This window comes from Borostomias antarcticus (assembly GCF_949987555.1).
Source record: "Borostomias antarcticus genome assembly, chromosome: 4".
Lineage (NCBI taxonomy): Eukaryota > Metazoa > Chordata > Actinopteri > Stomiiformes > Stomiidae > Borostomias > Borostomias antarcticus.
Window position 1 is genome coordinate 21,995,545 of NC_140237.1, and position 12,500 is coordinate 22,008,044.

Genomic DNA, 12,500 nt, shown 5'->3' on the forward strand with positions numbered 1-12,500 from the left:
CACAGCACCAGCTGCAAAACACTTCCGAGACACCGCCATGATGCAAGTCTAAGTTTCTCTGCTTTCTCTGCTGCAAGCAACACTTCGAATGTCCTCTGTTTCGAGGGTTTGGCAGTTTTGCCAGATTGGGAGGTTTTCCGCCCATGTGGGTTACCTTTGATGACATTGGACGGTTGGGAAATTGTCAAACGAATCTGGTAACACTGGGGTCATGTGACTTGACAGAGCACATGAGTTGACAGCGCAGCTAACGTTAGTTTTTTCTACAGTTAGCTAGCTACCTGACATTAATTTCAGCCTATGTTATTTCTAGTGTAGCTTAAATGTTCAAAGGTGGCCAAAAGCAAAGTCGACAGTGAGAATAAGCAATTCAGATGAATGGACCGAAAAATATGCCTTTATCTTCCCTCCAACGAGCACCAAACCGACGTGCTTAATATGCCAAGAAACGGTAGCTCTTCTGATCCTCAGAATTCCGAGTTAAGAATCAAGAAAATCAATGGAAGGAAATCGGACAAAAGGTGAGGAGATAAGACAGGAGGTTAGGAAACAGGAGGTGAGGAGAGGAGACGGGAGGAGAGGAGTCAGGAGGAGAGGAGTCAGGAGGAGAGGAGGGGATACAGGAGGTGAGGAGATAAGAGAGGAGGTGAGGAGACAGGAGGTGAGGAGATAAGACAGGATGTGTGGATAGGAGACAGGAGGAGAAGAAGGAAACAAGAGAAGAGGAGACAGGAGAGAGTAGGAGAGGAGACAGGGCTTGAAATGGTTTGATTCACCTTTTTTGGGTGGGTGTATGAATCGGTTGGGGGGAGGGGATTTGTATTATAATTGTTTTCTGAAAAGACGGACCTTTAGATTATTGGAAAAAACTATGAACCATTTCTAGTTGTATAACTGCAGAGAGCTTAGGTTTGTGTGTGTGTGTGCGTGCGTGTGTGTGTGTGACGTGTGTGTGACGTGTATGTGACATGTGTGTGACTATTGTGGTGTTTGAGAATGTGTCAATGAGTGTGTGTGTCTGTTTGCATTAGTGAGAGAGTGTATATTATTGCCCCTAAGTGTGAACCTGTGCCATTGTCTGTGTCGCCACACTGTCTAGGAGGGGGGGGGGGTGGAGTGTGTGTGTGTGTGTGTGTGTGTGTGTGTGTGTGTGTGTGTGTGTGTGTGTGTGTGTGTGTGTGCGTGTGTGTGCGTGCGTGTGTGTGTTTATGTGCGTGCGTGTCAGAGAAAGGGACCGCTCTCCTATTGGCTGAGACTGCAGGGGGTGTGTGCAAAAGCTGAGCCAGAGATTTGGGGGAGGGACCGCAGCCAGGCTCTGTCTGTCCGAGTCAGTCAGAGTGCAGAGCAGAGTGTGTGAATGCTCTGTGCTACCGCCGGTATTTATGCGTGAGGGAGAGAGAGGGAACGAGAGAAAGAAAGAACGTTAAACAACCGCACAGAGAGAGAGAGACAGAGAGCGAGAGCTAGAAGCCAATCTATCTGCTCTTGTCCTCCAGACCCCCAGGACTGTTGTGGCTCTCTCTGCCCAGGCACGGTGCTTGATTTAGGGGGGACACTACACTGAGTCACCCCCCTCCTCTGGAACTCTGGAGCTGCTGCTTTCGCCTTCTTGCTTGTGTTTGTTCTCCAACGGTGCCAGACTCGCTTTTTTGTTTCCAGCGTGTGAGAGAGAGAGGAGGAGAAAGAGAGAGAGAGAGAGAGAGAGAGAGAGAGAGAGAGAGAGAGAGAGAGAGAGAGAGAGAGAGAGAGAGAGAGAGAGAGAGAGAGAGAGAGAGAGAGAGAAAGTGTGCGTGTCTACTCGGTGGGATTTGTTTGCTCTCTGGTACGAGGCGGTACGGAGGACGGTGATTTGTGTGAGTGTACGTGTGAAAAAGACGGTGTTCACTTTCACTTACACACACAGCGCGATCTGTATGAAAGGAAGAGAGACCGTCTCTGTTGGATTTGGGATGTGGTTTGGGTTGACGTTTTAAAATCCCTGGATATTGGACGAGAAGTGAGCTACGGATCAGAACTTGACTTGGAGCTGCACCGTCGTAGCAGGTGAGCCACCCGCCGGCTGACAGCCACCAGTGGACACCGGGAGACTATTTCAATGTACGCGTAAAGAGGAGAATTTCGAGTTGTTCTAACAAAGCAGAGTTTTTTTTTTTTTTTTTTTATCAGAACCGCGTTCTGTATTTCAGCTGGAAGGGTTGACTGTAACTCTCCACTTGCCGACATTTCTACTGTATGTGCAGATTTATACATTTTGTAGGGTGATAATTGTTATTCGTCAGACACGTAGGCCTATCCAGAGTGACTTTTTGGTTTTGTGAGTGGGATTTCCACAGGGCTCAAACCCACAACCTTGGTGATCCGGGGCCCCACTGACACACAGGACCACACTGGTCTGAGCACATCTGGGTGTATGTCAGTGTCTGGGTATTAGTGTTCTGCTTGAGGGCACATTTAACAGATGTGTTATTCTCTGAGTTGAGGTGTGTGTGTGTGTGTGGGGGGGGGGGGGGGTACTGAGGAGAGGTAATTAAAGCACATTCTTCTCTGCTGAGCCTTGAAGACTGGACCAACCCTAACCCCCCTGCTCCATTCCCCCACTTTCATTGCATCCCATCTGCACACACACACACACACACACACACACTCTCAAACACAAAAACACATTTTAATTTAGTTTTAGTCATAGTCTTTTGACTAAAAGGCTAATTAGTTGTAGTCATATTTTAGTCATCTGAATTGTTTTAGTTGACTAAATAGCATTTAGATTAGATTCTGGTTTAGTTAAAGAATGGGTTTAGTTAAAGTGTAATGCATTATGTAACCATTTCTCTAGAATTTCCAAACTCATATACTGGAGAGAACATCTATTAGACTGATGGACAAAGCTACTGAATTACATTTCTATGCACTCTCCTCGTCACTCTGTAACATTTCTGTCTAGTTTGTATTTGTTGATGAAAATGTCAATAGATTTCATCATAGTTTTTGTCATCATAAATTCTTGTGACGATAACAAAATAAAGGCCGTTGATGAATAATTTTCATCTACGAAATTATGGTACGCAGCACCTAACCTTGACACTGCTCTACTCCCCTACACTCCTCTGTTGCTGCACACACAAACACACAGACTGACTGCTGTCTATCCCCCGGGACTCACTGTAACAGCTGCTACTTCCTCGACACTTTAAACACTTCTGCTGGTCTGCTTGCTTGCCCTCTGCTCCCCCTCTCTCTCCTCCCTTCTTTCCCCTGGCATGAATACATCCCATTCTCTGCGGACGGTTCTGTGATCCCTCAAAACAGATGTACAGTAACCAAAGTATGTGTGTGTGTGCGCGTGTGTGAGTTTACACGCGCACAATTGTGGGAGTGTGTGTGCGCAATTCAAGAACTGCAGAATTACGGCTTTTTTATGCTCTTGAGACCGTAGGAATGTTTTTTTGTCCGATATTTTATTACCGTGTGGCTTCCCCACTTCCCCTCGACTCACTCTCTCCTCAACCCCCACCGCCTCGGTTAGCTGTGCACTGGTGCTTGTAAAGCTGATTAAGAACGTAAACACTTTCCCCCTGCATGTGTTCAGGGTCGCATATTGAAATATTCATCGCTTCTCCTCAGCCAGCAGAGAGGAAGCTTAACGGCCTACCAGGCCAGTTACAACCCCAGCCCGGTCCCAGACCCCCCCCCCCCCCCCTCCCCCAACCGGACTCGCCTCCACCCGCCTCAGTTAAGCCCTAATATTGGCTATATTGTCAGTCCGGGAGATGAATTCCCAGTGAAGTCCCATCGGAGCTGAGTTCTCCCGAGAGCAGGCCGGTGAGGCAGCCACCCCTGCTGCTACACTACATTTACTCCTGCTGGGGTAATGCAGTGTGGAAATGCAGACTGTGTGTTCACTCAGCTATCGCGCTGGAATGTGTCAGGCCATGTCAATGTGCTTAGTGGATCAGAGAGGTGTGTGAGTGTGCATAAGCTTCTGTCAGGAAAGGTGGGGGCTAAACGTCTTTTCAACCGAGGGACCTCCTGGTTTTAAGCGGTGCTTTGGTTGAGAGTGAGTAATAGATCAGTCTCTCTCCCAAGCGGCGATTAGCGTAACTGGTATGATTGTATGCATGCAATTATGTGGCTGCGTGTGTACGATAACGCACACACACGCACACTGCTACTGCACAGCCAGTGGTGGTCAGATGTGCAGTCAGAGACATTGTGACCTGTAACCGTGGTGACAGATGGCTGAGCAGGTCATTAATGAGAGCGAGGGCTAAAGGGCCTTGGCCCCCAGAGGGAGAAATCTGTCCCTAATATGCTAATGTAGAACTCTGACTGAGACAGAGAGAGAGAGAGAGAGAGAGAGAGAGAGAGAGAGAGAGAGGAAAGGGGGAATGGTTGTCAAAAACACAGAACATCTCTGTACAATCCAAACGATGGTATAAGCCCAATCAATCAATCAATCAATCAATCAGTTTTGTCGCAACAGCAGCTGACCCCCTCCCGCCAGTAAACCCTGCAGGGTCAGGGGTCAGACGGGCCAACTGTAAACGTCCCCCGTCCACTGAGACGATCATTGACCAGTCACCTCCCTCTCCTGTCGGGTTGAACGAGGAGACATTGATGTTTTTATTAGCTGTCGATTGCACAATGAGGCCTGCCTCTCCGTCACGGTCCTTCTCTTCACTCTCCTCTCCACCTTCCCTCCCTTCTCTCTGACCCCCCCTTCATTCTCCTGCTCTCTTCTTCATTCTCTCGCTCTCTCCTAGCGGTAGTTTTCACATTAAGCTGAATTAACAGGTAAGAACCTCTTAATTACACCCCTGGCTGGTTATGAAAGGCCATCCCACTGTAACCCCCCCGCCCCCCCGCGCTCTCCCCTGTCCCCCTGGTGGTAATGGGTTCTCCATTAGCCCCACCTGATGGCTATGTGGATAATTATAAGTGTATTTACGGCCCATGGCCACACACAATGAGAAATAAATAAGGTAGTTACCCATGCGGAAAGAGACATTAGTCTGCCCTGCACTCCCTCCATTAATGTGTAGACACGCACGCACACACACACACACATGCACACACATGCACACACACACGTCCCCCACTCTCTTTCTTATTTTCCACCCTAATGGAGACTGTTGCCAGGGGGCTTTTGTCTGGAATACGCTTTTCTTGAGGCTTATGTAACAATGGAGACACAGTTGGAACGCGGAGGTCCCACGTCGATGTCCTTTCTCCTATCTCGTTGACGCTGGCCATCGAGTTCTTTGAAGGGATTCACGCTGCAATTACTGTAGATATCTCCTGTTCCCCACCTTTCTTCTGTCTCCTCGCCTCTTCACTGGGACACTGTATGACTTTATGACATTTCTATCACCTTTTCCTCTCTTTCTTTCCCTCTTCTCTCTCGGTTTCGTAGGCAGAGGTGAGGTGATAAGAGCTGCCGTGCAACAGGATACTTTTTAGGAAACAATCAATATTCACTTAACAGACCACTGCACCCCCCCACACTCTCCCTATCTCTCTCTCCTTCCCTCTCTCTTTCTCTCTCTCATCTCATTAAGTCATACTCTTCCTTTTTAAAAGTCTTTTGACTCACATTGGGATCTCCCAGCCTATTCTGAGGTACATATCTGAGGTAATTCTACAGCAAACAGCTTTATCCACAGACACCTCTGAGTTAAGGACATGCATAACCAACAATGACCATGATTCTAAAGATGCCCAAAGGGGGGACTTGAGCCACGCTGTTCCCCGTGGTCTAGTCCCAGGTCTGAGGGATACTGTGGCTCTGTTCCCCTCTTCCACACTGACCTGTCCAGCCCTCACACACACCTGGGCTGCGTCATATTGACCTCAACTGGTTCCATCACCTGTACTGTTGGTAGTGGAAAGATGCTCTGTGTGTCCAAAGGACCAAAATATTTTATTTTAGACACCAAGGGAGCTGCAAGCGAGACCTGTCCGAGACTGTAGCAAACTAAGCTTAGAGTGTTGCTCCTATTCTGTATGCTGGTCTTCTTCTGTCTCACCCTGTACAACCCGGGGGATCCAAGGCGTCTCTGTGATTTGCAGGGGGAGAGCGTTGAACGTTAAGAACCTTTTGATGGCCTGATTGATTTCAGGTCATTCTTTGTTTAATCTGTTCGGTGTTTACTTCAGCGGGACCCCGGAGGGTTCCTGGCAGATTTACGGGCGTTGGGGCTCTCTCGATAAACATTAACAGGTATAAGTCAAACTCTGGCGTAACGACGGCGCTATATCACCCTTTTACTAGGCGTGCATCCCTGACCCACTTTGATTCATTTCCTGCTGTGAAAATGTCTGCTGACATGGTTTTACGTTTGATTATTTAATTAGGCACTTGCTTGTATATTGTCATTGCGCTCTGCTGAGCCCCAAGTTCAAGATCCATCCGCAACACTGAGATGGGGGCGGAGGGGAGGAAGGTAGGAGTTGGATGTGATATTTGTTTTTCGCCTGCGACACAACATCGGTCAGAGCGGGGGTTCGTCTGACCGGGCGCTGGCGGCCGACGTTCATCCAACATCCATCGAAGGCCTGGCACCGAGGGTCTCGTAAAAAGGTTCCAAACACCTCTGATGCTGCTCCTCACAAGCAGCAGAAACACAAGAAGACGCGTGCACACGCACACACACACACACACTGTTCCCATGCATATCACAGTCCTGTGGACGTCCGTGTGACCCCGTCTGCTCGGAGCGGTCGTCTCACGTCCTGCGTGTTGGCGGTGTTGAGGGCTGGTGGCATGTGGGGAATGCCGGCCAGACAAGACTGAGCAGACTGGACGGACGGAGCCGGTCCAGCCCCCCCCCCCGCCCCGCCACAGCCCACTGATCAAGCTGATAGGCTTACGAAGCCAGAAGACGAGGAGGAGGAGGAGAAGGAGAGGAAGAGAGCGAAGAGGAGGAAGAGAGATGGGGGAGGGAGAGCGATTTATGGAATTACATCTGTCCAACATGTGGCCACTCACTCAGTCGGATCTTTTCATATTGTGATTGGCTGAAGACCCTGCAGGGGAGGCGGGAGGGGGTTGTAGAGGCGTTGTACCCCCCCCCCCCCCACACACACACACACACTCACCCCCTCACCCCCCTGACCTAGTCGATTGTCTCCCTGAAGTGACCGTTAGTAATTATTCAGAGATCCTACTGAGCTTTGGTCAGTTTGGGACAGCTGTGAGGGACTCCCATGTCCTTTGTATGGCTCTGTTTCATATACTGTAAATGGGAAATGGACTGCACTTATATAGCGCTTTTATCCAGAGCGCTTTACAATGGTCTCTAATTCACACATTCACACGCCAATGGCTGCAGCTGCCATGCGAGGTGCTAGCCTGCTCATTGGGAGCGATTCGGGGCTCAGTGTCTTGCCCAAGGACACTTCAACATGTCTTCAGGAGGAGCTGGGATTCGAACCGCGGACCCTGTGGTCATTGGACGGTCCGTCTCAGCTCCAAAGCCACAGCCGCCCTCGTACTTCATTTGTTTGATCTCACCCATGCCAAATCAGTAATGCCCGAGGTTTTGTGGTGGGAGGAGCTTAGTTGTTGCTGGGAAGCTTAGTCTCTCCCCCCTCACTGCCCCCCCCCCCCTCCCCTGTCCCCAGCCCCCCGTAGACGTGCATGCATAGCTATCTAATTGCTAATGAGTTGCTAATAGGTCTACATGCCTAAGTAATGCCTCAAGCAAACATTTTCAAAGTCCTCTGGTAAGGTGTGGTGAGTTAGTATGCATCACCAGTACTGGGCTTCCCCTGTTCTGTGTTGGTTGTGGTGCTGTACATGTACCTGCATTACATTACATTTACATTACAGTCATTTAGCGGACACTTTTATTCAAAGCAACGTAAAATAATTTGCATTCAACGGAGTTAGTCAGTCTACTACTCCTATCCAGAACTCACAAGTGCATCTACCTTATCCAGTGACTAGTAGCACATGTATATAATCCTCACTTTCTAGAGAGGGGGGTTTGAATGAAAACGTTTGATTGCACACCTGACTGGTGGATAGAGAAATACAAGTCAGCACTTGTCTTAGTAGCTTGCACATAAAACATGTTGTTTTATGGCGACGCCGCGGTGCGTTGACCTTGGTCAGGCACACAGAGTGGGGGCGGGTTCACAGGGAGTCAGGGAGGAGACCCCACACTTCCGCATCATCGTGTTTAGCACGACACAGAGCTGCTCACCGCCGTCCATGGTCTGTCCGTCTGTCCACGGTGACAGAATCTGGTCTCTCTCTCTCTCTCTCTCTCTCTCTCCCTCCCTCCCTCCCTCCCTCATGTCCCTGTAGAGAATCTGGTCTCTCCCTCATGTCCCTGTAGAGAATCTGGTCTCTCTCTCATGTCCCTGTAGAGAATCAGGTCTCTCTCATGTCCCTGTAGAGAATCTGGTCTCTCTCTCAGATCTCCCTGTAGATCTTCTCCACCGGTTAAGGAGGAGGAACCAGAGAGAAGTGGACACAGAAGCACTCTCTCTCTTTCTCCCTGAACATTCCTGTGTGTGTGTGTGTGTGTGTGTGTGTGTGTGTGTGTGTGAGTGTGTGAGTGTGAGTGTGTGAGTGTGTGAGTGTGTGAGTGTGTGTGTGTGTGTGTGTGTGTGTGTGTGTGTGTGTGTGTGTGTGTGTGTGTGTGTGTGTGAGTGTGAGTGTGTGAGTGAGTTCCACAGGGGGACATTAGCCATGCAGGTCCCAGAGAGAGGACAGCGTTCCCGGGCTATATTTATACCTCTTCCCCTGCATGTCTCCAGACCTGCCACTGGAGATGAGCTATGATATATTAACAGACCTGCAGGAGAACTCAGAACTACTCCCTGGCTGTATTTTTCTCAGCGAGAGAGAGAGAGAGAGAGAAGGGTGGTATTTTATCTCAGTAACCACATCCCCTAGCGTCTACTGCCAACCCCTCCTTCCAGCTCCTGTCACATACCCCATCCCCTATCTCTCCCTCCCCTACCCCTCTCTGGGCCCCTCCCTGCCTCTCCTACACCCCAGCCTCCATCTCCTCGCCCTCATCCCTGCTGTGTGTGTGTGTGTGTCTGTGTGTGTGTAGATTTGTGTAGGTGTGTGTGTGTGTGTGTATGTGTGTAGGTGTAGGTGTGTGTGTGTGTGTGTGTGCGTGCCGGTGTGTGAGACCTGCGGCTACATAAGGGCCTAACCCCAGAGACTCTGACTGAGCTACAGAGAGGACTGTCTCTTTGGCAGCAGCAGCCTTTGATGGCTTCCACACAGTCGTTCCTGTGGCTCCTCTGTTCGCTCCCACACACTCAGCAGCACCACGGCCCTCTGGATGTCCTCTGGATGTCCTCTGTTGTCCCTCCGTCAAACCTCCAGAGTGCTGTCTCATGACCATGAAATGGCTCGTCCATTTGGTTACCTATATATCAGTATAACAATATATCTTCCTTAAACAGCATGTTGTATTGTTATAACACGCCTCTGCGACGGTCTTCGTGCTGCGACATAATCAACGCGGCAAAGCGTTGAGGCGTGGCGTGCGTCAGGTCCGGGCGGAGCTACGCCCGTCGGCCGCGCACTCGACACCGAAATCCCGCACGCGCTCGAAGCCTCTCCCCCATCCCCGTGAGTGATGACCGAAAGGGAGGCGGCCGATCCTCTATAAAGCTTTGGCCGATGTCCTAGGTCGCGCAAGGGGAGAGAAGAAGTGGGGGGTGACCTCCGTCTAAAGGGAGAGGAACATCGGGGCTGCCTGCCATGTATCTGGAACAATGATGTATAGAATTGATAGAGGTTTTTTGCGCCAGAGAAACTGTCAGACATAAGAGTTGCAGTGCTCATGTGAAGAATGTGGGGGGGGTGAACGTCGGTGCTCAGAGAGGCAGCGATGGCAGTACGCCCAGAAATATGTGTGATTAGAGTAGAAAGGGAGGCTGTTCTAAATGTGCTTTGTGTTTTAATCCTCCCACTCTCTGAGGATTGGGCTACCTGCAAGCTTGCATTACAATCACTCAAAAAAGTGTTGGTCTCAGACTTTTTGTCACAGACTAGACTAAACCTAGAGGCAATCATTTGTGTAAGTGTAAGAATCTCTCCCGCTCTTGATGGTGATGGAAGAAAAATCCTGATGTATTTGGCATATGGCACGCAGTACACTTGACTCAACACATGTGTAGTGTAATGGGTGACATGGGAAACACGCACCCACGTGCGCGCATTAGGGCCAATGAAATGCTTCTCTGCTAACCCATCCCGTCGTCCTTCCTCAAGGGAAGCCCAGAGCAGATAATTGACGTGCATGAGCCACAACCAGGGACCAATCCCTGTGCTCCTTTCTGATCGATAGCGACAGCGTTAGCGATCTGTTCTTTGGCATGTTTTTCGTATTGGGTTCTTTTATGGAGGAAATCCTTGGCACTGGGCGCTCTGACTGAAAAGGCCGGCTTGTCCGAGCGAACTGACCGTTCGTAAGTGAACTGACTTCAGAGCGCCCCAGGACGTTGAAACCTGAGCGCTCTGAGATCAGAGCAGATTCTCAGAGCACACTTACGAACACGCCTGTATACATATCACACACGGACTATATTTGGTGCAATGCTGCCTTATCTCACCTCACTTCACCTCAGACCCACCCAAGATAGCACTTTTCACAACCCTCATCCCTGACAACCCTCATCCCTGTCTCGTTGAACTCCCTCCCTCTCATTCTCTCCGGCTGTCTCTCTCCCACTGTCTCTCGGGCCAAAATGTGATTCCGGTGTCATTTTTCCTGAAGCCGTGTGACGAATTAGCAGTAGAGGCGAAGCGCAGTCACAGCGAAATCCCTCCCCGATGGGCCGGGCGGAGGATGCTGAGTCAGGACAAAGCAAAACGCAGAATCCAGGAACGGGAGGGAAAAGAGAGAGGAAATGTTCAATATTTTAGGAGGGTCAGGGGGAGCAGCTGGTCTCTTCGTGCGAGCGGCTGTAGCTGGGTGTTACTCCCGGGATTATCCCTCCTGCAAACCGGGCCGGACCAGGGCTGGACCGGACTAGGCTGGTTGACCGGTCCGAGTCCGAGACACACACACACACCTCTTTTTTTTTTTTAGTTATGTAAAGATCCACTTGTGTCTGAACTCTGAAGTGTGAGATGTAAAGGATGACAGTGATGGATTATTCTATGAGCCTTCCTCAGCAGTTGATCCACGCCAGTGAGGGATGGGCCCTGTGTTCCCACCCACCCCTAAACCCCCCCTCCCCCAACCCCCCCAACCCCCACCCCAGCACACAGTACTGTCTGGAACCCCACAGCGCTTTCAGCAGGATCAGCTGTTCTGTGACCTTTGCACCCACTCCGTACAGTGCAGTGAAAGTGGAACAGGAGAGAACAGGAGGTGGTTCTGTAAAGTAGGTTGAAAATAGTTCCGGAGAGAACAGGAGGTTTGTGTGCAGTGAAAGTATAATCCCACCTACCTGACACCAAGCCAGCCGAGAAGTCACCAGGTTGTAAGATTGTGTTTTCCACTGTGGAGAGGAAGGCTCTGCTCTGCAAAATCTGCCCCCTCAAAAACAAGAAAAAAGAAAAATAATAAAAATCTACCAATTGTCTTCATGAGATGTGTTGAATTGAGCGTGAATGTCTGATCAGTTTAAAGAGCATGTGACCTTAAAATTAGTCACAAGGTACTAGAGATGCAGTGCTGTTGCTCAGTAATTAGGCCAGAAGTACTTCAAACCAGCACAAGTCTGATTTCAATTAAATGATTTTCATCTTAGAATTTAAACCTTAAAATGAAACATCAATTCATGAATAAAAAATTAAAAAAGATAAATTCGCTACTGGGAAAACTTGGCCTCGGCGGTGCTACGGGCGTCCCATGGGCAACTTCAAGCTTGATTTAGTGAAAAGCTGAAGGGATGAGAAAAAACTGAGGTATGGAAATGGGTTGGAAGAGGGCAGATAAAGAGAAAGATAAAAGTATTAGAGCGTTGTGTAGTTGCACACGGGCTCAGACCCAGACGCACACACGCAAACACACAAAGACTATTCATCTTGGCCATAAATAATGCAGGCTCCATTTTGCCGACGCTCCTGTATTCAGTGCCCCGAGCGGACTGGGTGCAGACGTGCTAGAGAGAGAGAGAGAATCTCCTGTGTGTGTGCGTGTTTGCGCATGCAAGTAATTACACCAATACTACTGTATGCACATGTAATGTATATCTCTGGAGAGCGCTGTGCATTAGTGGGTGTCAATTGTATCCTCGTATCTGTGTGGTATGCATGCATAACAGTGTAAGTAAATCATTTAAAATGTCTTGATCTACAGTGTGGTTTGGTCTGCTGTGTTTGCGCGCGCGTGTGTGTGTAATGTCTGGCCCGTCCTCCCTGTGTTTCCTAAGTGTGTTATCTGGAGTTGGCCCAGAGGGGGTCCACTAAAAACTCCTGTCTACTCACATGTGTCCTCTGAGTTACTGTTACCGTCCATCTTGGACATGGCCTCTCAGTCTTTTCCTCACAGACCAAGTAAAGGTGCAAATACAGGGAGACT

At 49.5% G+C, this 12,500-nt stretch overlaps 1 protein-coding gene across 2 annotated transcripts in view; it reads left to right on the forward strand.

Moving 5' to 3' along the window:
- The first annotated feature begins 1,361 nt into the window (after window positions 1-1,361).
- Window positions 1,362-12,500, forward strand: part of large2 (LARGE xylosyl- and glucuronyltransferase 2) — a 40,853-nt gene continuing 29,714 nt past the window's right edge. For both annotated transcript variants that reach the window (XM_084436551.1, XM_084436553.1), the window contains exon 1: window positions 1,362-2,043. The gene's annotated coding sequence lies outside the window, so the exon portion shown is untranslated. The remainder of the gene's footprint in view (window positions 2,044-12,500) is intronic.